We start from the raw sequence: 17,280 nt of genomic DNA on the forward strand, positions 1-17,280 counted from the left end.
AGATTTCAAAACACTGAAGAAAAGATCTCAAAAGAGAAACTGTTTAAACAGGAAGAATTTGTGTTTAAAAAACACCAATAACCATAAAAGATGGCAGGGACCAAACCTGCCTGTTTACCTGGGCATCTTAAACCCCGCCACAACACCTAGCACATGGTGGATGCTTAATACAGAAGGAAAGGCAAGTCCAGGATGGGTAAGGAGCTGGGCCAGTGATTCTAGGCGTGGTTCCAGGTAGGTGGCAGCCACTCCCTGGGAACATGTTAGAAACGCTTGACCTTCCCCCTATGCTGACCACCCCTCTCCCCACCAGACCTGCAGGATCAGAAGCTCTGGGGGTGGGGCCCAGCACTCAGTGTGTTAGCAAACCCTCCAGGGGATTCTAATGCACATTCAAGTTTGAAAACCAGGGTTAGAACACAAGTCAGGGGTGCAGAAAGGGTTGAAGAATTGTTGGTTGGTTGGCTTTTTTTCTTTTAATATAAAGGGGGAATTAGAAGGAGTGGCAGGAGACTGAAAGGGGAAGGTATGTGCTTATTTGTACAAATAGGACAAAGTGGACTTTGAAAACTACAGCCTGGTGGGTGCCACCTGGGTCAGCAGCCAAATTCTAGCGTGGAGCCCTAACCCCCTAACACAGGCCCTTCTGCCCCGCTTCGAAGCCTCTCACCCCTCCCCCCAGCCCCTTGGCTCAGCATTGAAAGGACTCTGGGCTCTCCCTGCTCATCAGGCTGCCCTTAAACAATAGAAGGAGCCTAACAAGTAATATTGAGCAGCAAATACCAGGGACCAGGCACCAGGTACACTTTCTCACTAATTCAGTCCTCACAACCAGAAGTCATTATCAGGAAGGAGCAGGACGAGGTCCATCATTTTTGCCCAAAAAAAAGGATTAGGAAGGAAGATCTAAGACAAAGGCTTGCATTTCTTTTTGACAAAAAGCAAAAACACACACACACACACACACACACAAAAGGACTTAAATTTACCACAAGGAAAGGGTAGGTCTTCCCTTTCCTAATATCCTGGATAGAATATTTTTTAAAACACATTTTTAGGGAATTCCCTGGCGGTCCAGTGGTTAGGACTCTGTGCTTTCACTGCCAAGAGCCCAGGTTCAATCCCTGGTCCAGGAACTGAAATACTGCAAGGCGCGTGGCTCGGCCAAAAAAAAACAAACAAACACATTTTTAGTGTAGGGCTTAGTTGGTGAGAAAGTAAGGGAAATATTCAAAAACCATAAATAATGGACAGCAAGAACCCAGAAAAACAAGTGAGCCCTGGAGCTGGCATTTGCCCTGAGGACATCAGTCAATGCTCAGTGACCAAATCAGGATTACAGTGGATCACAGATTTGTAGTCAGGATATAAAGCCAAGGTCCTGAGAAGTTCTGGAAATCGTGAAAGGAAAATCAAATGGAGTTGGTATTGCTAAGAGAGCTCTCTAAAATGGAGCTGGGAGGCCATTAAGGAAATGTGACTTACACACATCTCAGCCTGGATGGAATCTGACCTTTTGACCTTATGAAGTCATCCAGAACACCTGCTAGAAACTCAAGATACATATAAAGTAACTCGTGACAGTCTACTTATCAGACCCCTACCCTAAAACAACCTGTGATTCCCTGTGGACAAATATTTTCTGACTTAGTCAATCATAATTCTCGCCAGGCAACTTTTAACAACCTTGTGGCTTTGTGCCTTTAGAAGCCCCTGACTCTTTCTTTTCCTTGGAACACACTTTCGGGGTTACCCGAATCTGCGTCTCCCTAACTGCAATTCTTAAGACTCCAGATAAACTCTTTTCTTATTTGCAGCCTCCTGCACCATTTTTTTTTTAGTTGACAAAGTCAAAAACGAGCATTTTTCCCACCCCCACCCCAGGGTGGGAAAGCAGTACTGCCCTGGGTGCAAAATTTAAGAGAACACCAAACAACTCAGGAATCAAGATAAATCATGTTTTAGTGCAATTAAAAAAAAGGCAAATTGGCAAACTACAGCTCGCAGGCTGACTACTCTTTGTAAATAAAGTATCAAAAGGCCACATCTTCAGTGTGGGAACTGGCCTCCATCTTTGCTCTGGATAGAGGGGGGAAAAAGAAAAGGAAAATAAATAAAAGTATCTGGAAAATTCCTAACAAAAAGTTCATACTCCCGTGGGATTAACGCCAGAAGTCACATTTCCTGTGGCCTCCAAATCTGCCAGCCACACATTTAGCAGTACCTGGTCTTAAGCTCAGTGGTGAGTACATGTTGTTTATTAGTCTTCTTTAAATTGTACATAATTATGATATACACTTTTGTGTATAAATGAGTAGAAGGAAAATTAAAAATAAAATGAAATAGAAAGAAATAAAAGGAACAAATAAATAAATAGAAGGAAAAAGATAAATGGAGACCTCTGGGTAACTTGGCAAAAATACAACCACAAAGGGACTTCCCTGGGGGTCCAGTGGTTAAGAATCCGCCTTCCAATGCAGGGGACACGGGTTCGATCCCTGGTCGAGGAACATAAGATCCCACATGCTGCAGGGCAACTAAGCCCACGCTCCACAACTAGAGTGCCCATGCACCACAACTAGAGAGCCCATGCGCTGCAATGAAAAATCCCGCGTGCCACAACTAAGCTCCAACACAGCCAAAAATAAATAAATAAATATGTATATATATATATTTTAAAAAATACAACCACAAAGGTGGTGTCCAGAGCGAATGCCAACGTGCATCAAGAGAGGATGAGGTTGGAGGGAAGAGTGAAGATGCATAATCAGCTTTATGCTTCAGTATCTTAAGTCCAGCTAACTTTGTGATGTTCCTATCAACCAATTTAAGGGAGGTGTGTTGTTTAACCTCCACTAAGCTTGGTTTTGGTGTTTTGGAATCCCTGAAGCCGTTGAAGTGCCCTTGCCATTGGAGGTGGGAGCCTGGTAGAGAGCAACTAACATGTTCCTTGGCCAAGATTCTAAAAGGAGAGGTCAGGGGAAGGCCAGCGTCTCTGCACATCTGAGTCTCAGCAAGGCGTTTGATAAGGTCAAGGGGACCACAGGGAAATTTCCTGGACCCATGTATACAAAAAAGAGGGGGAATTCATTTGCCACCACTGGAGGACAATATTACACCAGCCCCTTATACACACAATACTGTAAATACAGGAAAAGAATGAATCATTTCTCCTACGTTTGCGGTAGGAAAAAGTAATTCAGGTTAGACAAAGTACCAGTTGGTGAGATGACTTATTACTTGTTTTACAGAAGAATGTCAGCAAATAAGTGTAGAAGGAATAATCAAATTAGAAAATCATCATTTTGCAAACTTGAGTGAAAATTCCCATTTGAAAGGTGCCCTCCCTGAACCAGGAGGACAAGAAGTTGGCGACCAAGAGAATTCTATACAAACAGAACTTGTTGGGAATTCCCTGGTGGTCCAGTGTTTAGGACTCAGCGCTTTCACTGCCATGGGCCCAGGTTCAATCCCTGGTTGGGAAACTAAGATCCCACAAAAAAAAAAAAAACAGAACTTGTTAAAAATAATTCTTACCTTCTTTAGCCTCCCCCCATAGTTTAGACACTTTTCCACAATTGTCTCTTTTGTTCAACCTAACATAAAAGCAAGTATGCCATGTCTTTGGGTTTTCATTTCTTTATGAAGTCTCGTGTCATGTAAAACTTAAATAAATGTGTATGCTTTTCTCCTGTTAATCTATCTTTGTCAGATTGATTTTTCAAACCCAGCCAGGGACCCTAAGAGGGTCAAGGAAAACTATTTCCTCCCCTACACAGGCAAAGATAATCAGTGGATGCCAAAATCATTAGGTTAAGGTTGATGGAGACTGTATATTTATTCACAAGGTGCTGAAACCAAGGGTAGTCAGCAGTTAGCCATTAATAAATAATAAACTGTAACCTGCCTTCACTGATCAAGCTCACTTTGTTTTTACAAAAAACTTGCATATCCTCTGAGCATCACATAGCCTAAACAATGTTTGCCCAAGTTGTTTTTTTGAGATTTGGAGTTGTCTGTGTCCAGTTCAAGATAGAAGCAATTAAGACTGGTTAAGACCACTGACCCTCCATCTGGGCATGAAGAGTGTCTGGGCACAGAGTGTCTTCTCCGTGACATTTTGACATCAGAGGGATAAAAAATTCACCCTCAGAGCATACTAACACAGCCATTTTCTGAACATAGGTCCCAAGAAGAAGGCTGTAGCTTAGTTGTGTCTTTGCAGAACGTTGATTCAGCACCTTTCTCTTATCTTAATTACCTTTCCCCACACCTCAGCTTTATCCCATGAATACCCCAAGCCGCTTGCCTTTTTGGGAGGAAAATTTGAGACTTGTTCTCTCATCCCCTCAGTTGGCTGCCTTGTGGATAAACTCTCTGCTGCAAACCTAGCGTTTGGCTTGCTGCGCGTCAGGCAAACAAACCTGGTTTGGTAACAGTGCCAAAGAATTAACCCATCTTGCCACTCACAAGGGCGAAAAGCACCTCTACAATGAAGAGATCCTGGGGGGGTCACTACTTTAACCAGGTGATCAAACTAAGGTCAAGAATAATGGAACAGGGGTGGGATAAGGGAGGGTGGGAGGGAGATGCAAGAGGGAGAAGATATGGGGATATATGCATATGTATAGCTGATTCACTTTGTTATAAAGCAGAAGCTAACACACCATTGTAAAGCAATTATACTCCAATAAAGATGTTAAAAATTAAAAATAAAAAAGAATAATGGAACAAGTAGACTTTATGATCCCCCTGACACAAGGCCCTGTGAAGTATGTAGCACGTGGTAGACTGAAAAAATGATCCCCTAAAAGATATCCATGCTCTAATGCCTGGAACCTGTGAAGGCTATCTTATATAGAGATAAAGAGGGTCTTTGCAGATTGATTAAATCAAGGGTCTTTCGATGGGGAGATAATTCTGGATTATCTCGGAGGGCTCTAAATGAAATCGCATATATCGTTATAAGAGGGAGGCAGAAGAGGATGCAATACACACAAGTGAAGAGGAGGAGGCAGCGTGACCCAGAGGCAGGAATTGGAGTGATGTGGCCATGAGCCAAGTTATGCCAGCAGCCACCAGACGCTGGAAGAGTCAAGGAACAGATTCTCTCCCATAGTGTCTCTGGAGGGGGCAAGGCCCTGTGGACACCTTAATTTTTGCCCAGTGAAACTGTTTTGAACTTCTGGCCTCCAGAACTGTGAAGGAATAAATATCTGTTGCTTTAAACCACCAAGTTTGTAGTAATTTGTTACAGCAGCCATACATGGTGTCATTCATGAAGTATTCTTGCCCAAACCATGTAATCAGAATCTAATTAGGTCTTTAAGGGAAGTCCCTGGTGGTCCAGTGGTTTGATCCCTGGTTGGGGAGCTAAGATCCTGCAGGCTGCGTGGTGCAGCCAAAAAAAAAAAAAAAAAATCTAATTAGTCCTTTAAGTATAACTTCCAGGTTAAAGAAAATGCAGAAAGTTGAGGAACAAGTTAAAAACACCAAGAGAGCACAGTTAGATGAAGCCAACATGTGGAACGTTCTACAAGACAACTGGCCTAGTCTCTTCAAAGGATCATTGTCACAGAAAGAAGGGGACTGTTCTAGAATCAAGAGACTAACAAGGGACTTCCCTGGTGGTCCAGTGGTAAAGAATCCACCTTCCAATGCAGGGGACACGAGTTCGATCCCTGGTCGGGGAACTAGGATCCCACATGCCACGGGGCAACTAAGCCCGCATGCCACAACTAGAGAGAGAAAACCCGCACGCCATAACTAGAGAGAAGCCTGTGTGCCACAACAAAGAGCCCACGTGCCGCAACAGAGACCCTGCCTGCCGCAACGAAGACCCAACACAACCAAAAAAAGGAAAGTAAATAAATAAGTAAAGATTAAAAAAAAAGAGAGACTAACAAGATACAACAGTAAAAGAAAGTGCTTGATCCTTGAATCAATGAATACTGGCTCTTTAGAAGAACAATTACCATAAAAGCTATTTTGGGAACAGTTGAAAAAATTTGAGTATTGATTTAACTATTAAGTAATATTAGGAATTATTAATTTTCTCAGGTATAATAGTATTGTATATATGCAGGTAAATGTCCTTAGATTGTGGATATGCATGCTGAAATATTTAAGCATAAAATGTCATGATCTCTATAATTCACATTGAAATGAGCCTACTAAATATATATATTTTATATTATATGTGTGTATATGTATATACACACATATATAATTTAATATATATTTTTGCCATTTGCCATATTTTCAAATATGGAAAAATGTTGACAATTGTTGGATTAGGTGGTGGGTATATGGGTGTTTATATTCTTCCTATTGTTTGAAAAGTTTCCTGATAAAAAGTTTAAAAAGCAATCTTTTGTAATGGTTGCTCAGCCTCCTGTAGAAGAAATCAACCCACTGTGGAGCAAGGCCTCTCCCTGCATGCTGGGAAACAGGAGGCCCCCAATCCAGGGTGGTGCTCGCCATTGTTGCAAGGCCCTTTAAAGACAGCTCCCTCTCCCATGTTGTTACCCATCAGCACATAACTGGGTTTGATTATTGGCTGACATCTCTATCTTCACTATGTTTAGAATTTAATGGTTTAATGACAGGCAATAGCCAGCCTGGAATGTGACCCATTTCCACCTGAGATTCACCTGATTGGGGGCAATAAAATTTAACATTTTAAGCATCAGCAGGTATTTTAACCCTTAGGATAATCTCTCTGTCCTTACTCTTTGGGAAATAACACAATTGAAAGACTATCCTGGGCAAGTAGGATGTTAATGGTCGAGAAAGTACTACAATAAACAAAGTAATAGATGGCCCTGAGCTTCTCAAAGCCAGATGCCCACAGATGCCACTGCGCAGAGCTAACCATGGTGCCTGCGCCTGTTCTGGCTGCAGCATTATAACAAACCAGCAAGGTGAAGGCAGCTCTAAGCAAACGATGCCAAATGTTGGAGCATCTCACTTCATCCTTCCTATCAACTCCTTTTCATATTCCTCTCTGTTTTCTCTGCTCCACATTATGGATGATTTCTTCTTCGAATTCACTAATTCTCTATCCAGTTGGTCTGTTATTTAACCTGTTTGTTGTGCTTCTTATGAATTTACCTGTTCATTTCAATTCTAGAATTGGTACTTGTTTCCTTTTCAAACCCATCTGCTACTTTATAATGCCCTCCTCTGCACAATGGATTGAATGAGCCCCTTTATCTCTTTGAACATCTTCAGTCTCCAAGCATGCTGTCATCTGAGTTTCTTAGTTGTAAAGTCACCTGTTATTGCGCCTCCTGACTTGTTCTCCTGGGGATGTTCTGGCTCATCTTGAGAACGGTTGTCTTCCAAGGGAGCTCCCTGTGTCTGGAGGTGTCCCTGGGGCTGACTTACGCTTTTGCCTGTGCTCAGCCCTCTGGGATTCACAGGTCCCAAACATTGTTTTTTAAGTTATTAAGAAGTAGTTTGACATATAAAAATATGAATTACACAAGGAGCTCCCATAGAGCCTCCATGTACACCTTCTTGACTATATCACTGTCCCTACCCACCCCATCTTGAATTTAGCATTTAGCAATCCTATGCACTTCTTTTTTTATATATATAAATTTATTTATTTTATTTATTTATTTTTGGCTGTTGTTGGGTCTTCGTTGCAATGCACAGGCTTCTCATTGTGGTGGCTTCTCTCATTGTGGAGCACGGGCTGTAGGCGCGTGGGCTTCAGTAGTTGTGGCTCACGGGCTCTAGAGCGCAGGCTCAGTAGTTGTGGCGCATGGGCTTAGTTGCTCCGCGGCATGTGGGCTCTTCCCGGACCAGGGATCGAGCCCGTGTCCCCTGCATTTTCAGGTGGATCCTCAACCACTGCGCCACCACGGAAGCTCCAGTCCTATGCATTTCTTTTTGTTTTTACTATGATACTTAACTCCAAACAGTATATTGGTTTTTTAAAATTTATTTTATTGAAGTGTGGTTGATTTACAATGTTGTGTTAATGTCTGCTCTACAGCAAAATGATTGTTATACATATATATATATATTCCTTTTCATATTATTTTCTATCCAGTTTATCACAGGATATTGAATATACTGTGCTATACAGTAGGAACTTTAAACAATATATTGTTTAGTGGTAAATGTTTTTAAGCATTACATACTATTTTTCTGTGATCTGCTTTTTTTCTTCACATTGTGAGATTAATCCACGCTGGTATGTTAGTCATCCTACTGCTGCATGTAACACATGGTGTATTTTATGAATATACCCCCACTTCCCTATTGGAGAACACGTGAGTTCCTTTTTTTCTCCCCCCTTACCAACAGTACCATCAAGGATGTATATATTAATCCTTGTATCTGTATGTGAGTGTTTAGGGTGCATCACCAGAAGTGGAAACACTGGGTTGAAGAGAGCATGCCTCATTTTTAGTAGGTACTGCTAAACTGTTTTCCAAAGGGATTCTATAAAGTTATATTCCTGCAAACAATGTCCAAAACAGTTTTTATTTCTTGGCTCTAGGATTTCCTCACAAATCAAATTACATCCAGAAGCTTTGTTGGAGGCTGTTGCATCATGCAGGGGAGCTAAGTGAGACGATGGTGGATCCCACCAGAGTCAAGGAGCAGTAGAGTTGTGAGATGCGGCCAAATTTTGGTGTTAAGGTATCACCAGCATGATTTGCTGACAAATTGGATATAGAATATGCAAACAGGACTCAAGCAGACTCCAAGGTTTCGGGCACAAGCAACAGGCAGGTAGAGGTATCATTCTGGAGGGGCTTGTGCACTAGCCAGTTGCAAAGGATTCCAGGGATGAGAGGCCTGGGGAAACAGGCCTGGGAGGCTCACGGGCTTCAGTAGCTGAGATGGCAGGCCAGTCTCTGCGTAGATTAATTTTAGAGAGCTATGAGATCTGCCTAGTGGGTTGGGAGGACTGTTTACTTCTGAAAGTGCTCCTGGGGGTGAAGAAGATTCAGTGCTTTGGGGTAGGGGTCTTATCAAATCACTGTCACCCCTGTGAAGAGAGGCTGTACGGCTCAAGAATGCGAGGACTGAAAGCGATTTCCATGACTGGAATTAAGAAAAGTTCACGTGACCATCTTCACCATGCCTGTAGCTCAATCTTTTTCTTTAATATAAATTTATTTACTTATTTATTTATTTATTTATTTATTTATTTATTTATGGCTGCGTTGGGTCTTCGTTGCTGCACGCAGGCTTTCTCTAGTTGCGGCGAGCGGGGGCTACTCTTTGGTTGCGGCTCATGGCCTTCTCATTGCAGTGGCTTCTCTTGCTGCAGAGCACGGGCTCTAGGTGTCCAGGCTTCAGCAGTTGTGGCTCACGGGCTCTAGAGCGCAGACTCAGGAGTTGTGGCGCATGGGCCAAGTTGCTCCGTGGCATGTGGGATCCTCCCGAACCAGGGATCAGATCGAACCCATGTCCCCTGGATTCTTAACCACTGCACCACCATGCAAGTCCCTCACTCTTATACTCTAAACCTGGGACTGACACAGGAAGGAGGTTCTGAACACATAGGTCAGGACTTGGATGATACAAATAAGGGCAAGAGAATGCAGAAGAGACCCTATGGACAAGAAATGAAGTTGACCATTTAATAGTAATGTCAAGGACTAAGGAAAACTGGATGAGGTACTGACTAGGCTATGTTAGCTAATGTCTAAGCTATTTGGAATAATATAATTGTAGCTAATGCCTAAATAAGGCTTACTATGTGTTAGCCAGTTTTAAGTGTATTTACATATAGTTAAACCTAACAACTCCGTAAGAGTAGGTACTCTTTTATCCATTTACAAATGAGGAAATAGAGTGGCTAAGTAACTTAGCCAAAGTTGAACAGCTATAAGTATTCAGTCTGGCTCCCTACATCTTAACCAGTCCCCTGTACTTCCTATGTGATACTGTCACCCTAGAAAAATGCACTTACAAATGCAAGTCCTCATGTACACTACCCAGAGACACCCATCAACCTAGAATTGTTGTTGGTTTTTTTTTTGCCTAAATAAAAGTGGGCAGAAATGTGTTTGGAAGGGTAGAATCTAAACTATAGGGAAGTATGTGAACAAAAAAGAACCAAGCTGCAACATAACTACGTGGAGTATTAGTCCATATTTATGAAGCTCAAAAAGATACAAAACACAAAACCAAACAATATTTTAGGGACACATTCAATTCAGAGTACAAAGAGAAGCCAAAGAATGATACAGCCACAATTCAGCTGGGTGACATCCTCTGAGTGGGAGGGAGAAAAAGAAAAATGGAATCAAAGAAAGGTTTGCTTCAGTTATTGGAAATGTTTAAAGCTAGGCCATAGGTGTATTATATACTAGACAGAAAGGAATTTGAATCCTGACTGACACTGATCTCGGAGAGACCAGTGAGTGGTCCTGAAGAGAGATCTTAGTTCCTGCCCAGGAATAGAACCTAGCCGCTAGTCCAGCAGGGGCTAGAGGCTAGAAGCAAAGTTCCCTGGCTCTTGCCCCATTTGAAAGCAAGAATGTTTCAAGGAGGCAACAACTGTAAGAACAGGTACAAAGTTTATTATTAGAGACACAGCACAAGTGGGAGAACAGCACACAGAGAAACAGTTTATTTAAGACGGAAGCAAGGCAGAAATACACGGAGAGAAAGGATATGGGTGTCCTCTCTAATGAGGAGTACCGTGAAAGGGTGATTTAAATCACATGTAGGACGGGTCTTCCGGGTCTTTGTTTACCTTTAGCCAATTATCTTGTTTCTTTTTTCACAGCTGACCAGTCCTAGACCCTCCCCAAGATGCGAGTGCAGCTTTTTGCCAAGATGGATTCCGCTGCAGAGGCCTGTGGGGGGTATGTCGACACTTATTAGGGGGTGGTGCCCCCTCCCTTTTTGACCCCCAAGGAGCCTTCCTGCGCATGTGCAGACAGGGAAGTTTACCTTGACCTCAGGAATGCTCATCTTATCTCTTAACTTCAGCAGAGCTCAGCTTCTGCCACTTGCTTTGTCCTTGGAGTGTCTGGGTGAGAACCAAGCTTCAATTTTACTCCACTTGACAAACACCAGTGTCCAGCTCAGGGGCCTCAATACCTCCTATCTCTCTGACCTTAGGGAAATTATTTAACATCCCTGAGCTTTCCTCTCCTTGCTTGCAAGGTGGGGTAGATACATATCTACTTTGCAAGGTTTTAAGGATTCAATAAAATGAAACACATAAAAAGCCTACGACAGCCCAAAGCACTAAATATATGGTGGCTGCTAAGATTATACAGAACCCGTGGTCAGAGAATAGCAATGGGAGCAGCTAACTGTGTCCTGTAGGGAGTACCAAACAGGGCAATTTCAAGGAGGGAAAAAAAAAAAAAAGATCTGGCAAAGACGATTAAGGAAAATAAAAGTTGGAAAAAATCTTTGCTGAGTGGGGACCAAGCTGGAAACGTTCCATAGGAAAACAGATGCAAAAGATGTGCAATATTTAAAAGATGAATTATTAGGTACACAAACTGGTACACTCCACCTGGAGTAGTGATGGCAGGTAGAGAAACAGGCACTCTGAAGGAGACTGCTGTTACGAGTATAAACTGGGACAACTTTATGGAACATACATTACTACTTTAAATGCCCAAATCCTTTGACTCTGAAATTCTACTTTTGGAAATGTATTCTACAACACAACTTCAAATGGGTGCAAATTAATAGGGAATCAGCACTGGCATATACCATGACCAGAAGCTCAAACGCCCCCTTACCAGAAGCTGGATAATTTACAATACAGCCTTACAGCAGCATACTCTGTACATGCTGGTGGGGAAATCTCCTTTATGAAGATGACAAATAGGAGCACAGAGTATGCTTTTTCCCCCATTTTTTTTTACTGTGGTGAAATACACATAAAATTTACCATCTTTATTACCATTTTTAAAAAAATTTTTATTGGGGTATTGTTGATTTACAATGTCATGTTAGTTTCAGGTATACAGCAGAGTGAATCACCTGTACATATATCCACTATTTTATGTTAAATTCTTTTCCCATATAGGCCATTACAGAGTATTGAGTAGAGTTCCCTGTGCTATACAATAGCTCCTTATTAGTTACCTTTTTTATATGTAGTAGCATGTATGTGTCAATCCTAATCTTCCAATATATCCCCCTCCCCATCTTTACCACTTTTAAGCATACAGTTCAGTGGTAATAAACATTCATCACATTGAGCAACCATCACCACCATCCATCCCCGTGAACTCTTTTCATCTTCTAAAACGGAAACTCTATACCCATTAAACAGTAACTCTTCATTTCCTCATTCCCTGCCCCTGGCAACCACCAGTATATTCTTTTAAACTATATCTGGACAACCTATGTTTTCACCAACTGATCAAAAGGCAAACTGGATGTCTGTGTTAATGGTGTCATAAGAACCTCAAATATTAGAATACTATCACAGTCAATCTAGAAATCCTTAACATTGGCGTCAATATGTGGCAAATCTACTTTTTGTATGTCGCTGCAAAGAGGTGCAGCTAGATGTCAACTGTGATGCTCATTCACTAGTGGTTAACCTTTCATGTCCCTAAATCTTTCTGTACCGTCTTGTTTTCACTGAGACCAATCTATTTTTTATTTGCTTTAAAATATTTTATTGGAATCCTTTGGGTAAGACCAAGTAAAGGCCACCTAATTGATTTTGGTCCCCAATTTCTAGGCAGTCCCCTCACTCCACCCCAGGAGGTTGACAGCTGCTCACGCGGGTTAATGCAGGAAAGATGTGAAGTTCCGAGGATCTGTCCAACACCAGGTAGAGAACATCCTTTGTGTCAGCAAAATTCTAAAATTTCATAAAAGCAACACATATTAGAAACATGCAAGCAACTGGCAGTAAAGCATGAATCTAGGGCTTCCCTGGTGGCGCAGTGGTTAAGAATCCGCCTGCCAATACAGGGAACACGGGCTCGAGCCCCAGTCCAGAAAGATCCCACATGCCGCGGAGAAACTAAGCCCATGTGCCACAACTACTGAGCTTGCGCTCTAGAGCCCGCGTGCCACAACTACTGAAGCCTGAGCGCCTAAAGCCCGTGCTCCACAACAAGAGAAACCACCACAAGAAGAAGCCCTCGCACTACAACGAAGGCCCAATGCAGCCAAAAATAAGTAAATAAAATAAATGAATTTATTTTTAAAAAGCATGAATCATAGATACAGAAACAGAGTGGTAGTTATCAGAGAGAAAGGTGGTCAGGCAAAAAGGATCAATTGCATGGTGACTAGACTTACTGTGGTGATCGCTTTCTAGTGTATATAAATATCCAAAACGTTATGTTCCTGAAACTAATGTAGTTATATACCAGTTTTACTTTAAAAAAAGAAAGGTCTGGGTGGGCAGGGGAATTGCCACACAGGGTGGAAAGAAGCATAAGAGTGGATCAGGTGGTTTCAAAGATCCTCAGAGAAGTTCTCAGAGACTCTAGTCCAACCAGGTCATCATTACCACTCTGGAGATGGTAGGAAAACCAGCAAGAGACTTACCACAGTACCCAGGCAGAAGGCACGCTACTCTCCACTTCTTGTCACTCTCCACTTCTCGTCACAGCTTGTTGATGAAGTGGCAGGAACCACATTACCTGGGCATCCCAGCCATCCCAACAGCACTTCTCCAAGAGAATTCCAAACTTTAGGCCTTCAGCCACCAGGCTATCCCTGAATCTCTGTGAAGGGGCACTGCCCCGGCTGGGCTTCCAAAGCTCTCAAGCTAGAAAGATGAAAGCAGGACCACCGATGAGAAATACAAGCAGAGAGCTACAGCCCTCCCATTGGCTCCTCTCAAAAATCCAAGTATCCAGTTCCCCAAATGAGTCAGAAATTAATTTTGACATCAGGACCAGCATCAGAGACTCTAGTCTGAGAAATCATCATCCCCAATTTAGGGAGACCTGGATCAAGGGAAGCCATTATGGGGAGGAATCTAGAACATTCAAAAACAACAGCCCCCGTATAAAGATCTAGCAAATTAAGAATTCAGGGATGGGAAGTTCAGGAGAGAAAAGAAGTAGGAAACAAACTTAGAACTGCGGAGAACAGCTCCATCAAGCAGGCCCAGCATGCAGGGTAGTTTATAGTAGTAAAACAGGTGGAGAAAGCAGGTTTAGCAAGGCTTAAACAAAACTCTGGGGAGTTAAAAAAGTTAGAGACACTGAGAGCGCCCGCACACCTAACACTCACCTTTATTCAAAAATAACACATGGGTCGGTGAACGTCTTAATTCCCTAATGGAGAAACGAGACACACGAATAAGTGGCTCCCCCGAGCCCAAATACTAGTGATCCCAACCCGGGGGATGGAGGTGGTCAGCGCGCTGCGGTGATGGCGTCAGCGAGACACTCAGAATCACTTGGGGTCATCATCACTCCCGTCCTCCCCCAGTACAACCACCAGCCACTCCATATCGCACAATCCACTCACCCTCGAGGCGCTGCGGACCCTCCTTCGAGAAATCAGGGTCCTGGGAAGAAACCAGTGAGTTAGCAGAAGCCAGGGCGACTACCACACGAGTCCCCCCTGCCCTGGGCTGCGTCAGTTCCAAGCAGTGGAGTCACAGAGACATCAGAAATTCTAGTCTGTAATGATAGCTCATCCTGCTCAGCCCGAGACTTCGGTCCCTTCAGTGTCCAACACGGCCCTGAGGTACTCAGGTACCTGTACGCCGGCAGCTGTGCAAAGATGGCGCAGGCCGTCGCCTTCCTCTCGGAAGGTTGCACAGCGGGCGCCAGGCGGATCCCAAAGCCACCATCTTCGCCATCCACGAGTTCACTGCACAAAGAGAACGACAAGGCCTGGGCCAGGGCCGTTTATTTACGGCGGCGTGGCGTCGGGGCCTGACGGGCCTATAGCTGTCTTCTGAGAGGCCTGTCTCGATCCTCAGAATTTTCCCCATCGCTTGTCCAAACAAGACTAAAGTTAAGTGAAAGAGTGGCCATGAGTGGACGTTTCACATTCTTCTGGGCAAATATTCGGAGATGTTTTGTGAATTTTGAAAAACAAAAAAACAGGTGACTTTACTGGCCAGGCCGGAGAAGTCCGCGACGCTGCCAAGTGCGCGCGCAGCTGAACGCTCATCCTGGGTGGCCTACCAGATAGTCCTGTCCCTGCTTGTGTAACCAAGGGACTTCGCTCTAGTTCTCAATTGTCCCGGTTTGGATTCGGGGGTCCCTCCAAGGGACTGCCACCCTCCTCTGTCTAACCAGCGAAATCTGAATTTGCAAGACCTGTCAGGTACATTAAACTTCCTGTCCTTTTTTTTTTTTTTAAACACCTTTATTAAGGTATAATTGTGTCCACTGAAAAAAAATGCACGTCCTAAAAGTTGAGAATCTGTTTTATTTGGTGGATAAAACTGAGGACTTAGGCCTGGTCGCAGCCTCTCAGTTCTGAAGAGGTAAGGGAGAAGCCAGGCTATATAAGAGTTTTTGCGACAAAGATCGGGTAGTCGGCACTTCATAAGATTACTGTCAATTAGAGAAAACAAGGGATTTCCCTGGTGGCGCAGTGGTAAAGAATCTGCCTGCCAATGCAGGGGAAACGGGTTCGATCCCTGGTCCAGGAAGATCCCACCTGCCGCGGAGCAACTAAGCCCCTGCGCCACAACTACTGAGCGTACGGTCTAGAGCCTGCGTGTCACAGCTACTGAAGCCCGCGCATCTAGAGCCCGTGCTCCGCAACAAAAAGAAGCCACCACAATGAGAAGCCCACACACCACAACGAAGCGTAAACCCCGATTGCTGCAGCTAGAGAAGGCCCTCACGCAGCAGAGAAGACCCAATGCAGCCAAAAATAAAAAAATAAATTAATTAAAATATAAAATTAAAGAACCCCATACTGTTCTCCATAGTGGCTGTATCTATTTACATTCCCACCAACAGTGCAAGAGTGTCCCCTTTTCTCCACACTCTCTCCAGCATTTGTTGTTTGTAGATTTTCTGATGATTCCCACCCTAACTGGTGTGAGGTGATACCTCATTGTAGCTTTTTTTTTTTTTAACATCTTTATTGGAGTATAATTGCTTTACAATGGTGTGTTAGTTTCTGCTATATAACAAAGTGAATCAGATATATATATACATATATCCCCATATCTCCTCCCTCTTGCTTCTCCCTCCCACCCTCCCTATCCCACCCCTCTAGGTGGACACAAAGCACAGAGCTGATCTCCCTGTGCTATGTGGCTGCTTCCTACTAGCTAGCTATTTTACATTTGGTAGTGTATATGTGTCCACTATGGAGAACAGTGTGGAGGTTCCTTAAAAAACTAAAAATAGCCTTACCATATGATCCAGCAATCCCACTATTGGGCATATACCCAGAGAAAACCATAATTCAAACAGACGCATGCACCCCAATGTTTATTGCAGTACTATTTACAATAGCCAGGTCATGGAAGCAACCTAAATGCCCATCGACAGACGAATGGATAAGGAAGATGTGGTACAGATATACAATGGAATATTACTCAGCCATAAAAAGGAACGAAATTGGGTCATTTGTAGAGATGTGGATGGATCTAGAGACTGTCATACAGAGTGAAGTAACTCAGAAAGAGAAAAACAAATATCGTATATTAACGCATATATGTGGAACCTAGATAAATGGTACAGATGAACCGGTTTGCAGAGCAGAAATAGAGACACAGATGTAGAGAACAAATGTATGGACACCAAGGGGGGAAAGTGGCGGGGTGGGGGGATGGTGGTGGGATGAACTGGGAGGTTGGGATTGACATGTATACACTAATATGTATAAAATAGATCACTAATAAGAACCTGCTGTATAAAAAATAAATTAAATTTAAAAAAAAATTAAAACCAGACATCTCAAGTTAATGAATTTAACTAAACATGCCGCAACAAAGATCCCATGTGCCGCAACTAAGACCCGGCACAGCCCAAAATAAATATTATTTTAAAAATCTCTTCCAAGAATCCTATAGTATTCATCTGTTTATTTGACACATTTCTCAGCTCCCAGTGGTTGAGTTCCGCCTGTGGTTGATGTTGCAAAGTGATTTTAAGTTCCAGGAAGTGTATATGTACAGGTAGGTAATGACTTCTCATATTCTAAAGTGGCTGTTTTTATTGGCCGCGGCGCGCCGTTTGCAGGATCTTAGGACTGAACCCAGGCCCGCAGTGAAAGCGCCGAGTCCTAACCACTGGACAAGAAAATTTCCTGATGTTGCTTTTTAATGAACCATTTCCCTAATGAGGACTCATGAAAGTAGTTGGCCCAGCTTCAGGAATTCTC

At 43.1% G+C, this 17,280-nt stretch overlaps 2 long non-coding RNA genes and 3 other non-coding genes across 5 annotated transcripts; 1 reads left to right on the plus strand and 4 right to left on the minus strand.

The window, feature by feature from the left end:
* Window positions 1-12,605: 12,605 nt before the first annotated feature.
* Window positions 12,606-14,941, minus strand: LOC114235499 (uncharacterized). Its single transcript, XR_009009451.1, has 4 exons — window positions 14,449-14,941; window positions 14,209-14,252; window positions 13,516-13,738; window positions 12,606-12,817 (listed from the first exon to the last, which is right to left on the minus strand). It is a non-coding gene; the product is annotated as an uncharacterized LOC114235499 (long non-coding RNA).
* Window positions 13,403-13,485, minus strand: LOC130709141 (small nucleolar RNA ZL8). The gene has a single exon (XR_009009629.1). It is a non-coding gene; the product is annotated as a small nucleolar RNA ZL8 (small nucleolar RNA).
* Window positions 13,840-13,906, minus strand: LOC114235505 (small nucleolar RNA SNORD52). The gene has a single exon (XR_003621663.1). It is a non-coding gene; the product is annotated as a small nucleolar RNA SNORD52 (small nucleolar RNA).
* LOC114238917 (small nucleolar RNA SNORD48) lies at window positions 14,332-14,394 on the minus strand. Its single transcript, XR_003624161.2, has one exon. It is a non-coding gene; the product is annotated as a small nucleolar RNA SNORD48 (small nucleolar RNA).
* On the plus strand, window positions 14,927-15,829 carry LOC130709035 (uncharacterized). The gene is made up of 2 exons (XR_009009454.1): window positions 14,927-15,258; window positions 15,560-15,829. It is a non-coding gene; the product is annotated as an uncharacterized LOC130709035 (long non-coding RNA).
* Window positions 15,830-17,280: the final 1,451 nt, after the last annotated feature.

Source organism: Balaenoptera acutorostrata, chromosome 10, assembly GCF_949987535.1.
Source record: "Balaenoptera acutorostrata chromosome 10, mBalAcu1.1, whole genome shotgun sequence".
Taxonomy (NCBI): Eukaryota; Metazoa; Chordata; class Mammalia; order Artiodactyla; family Balaenopteridae; genus Balaenoptera; species Balaenoptera acutorostrata.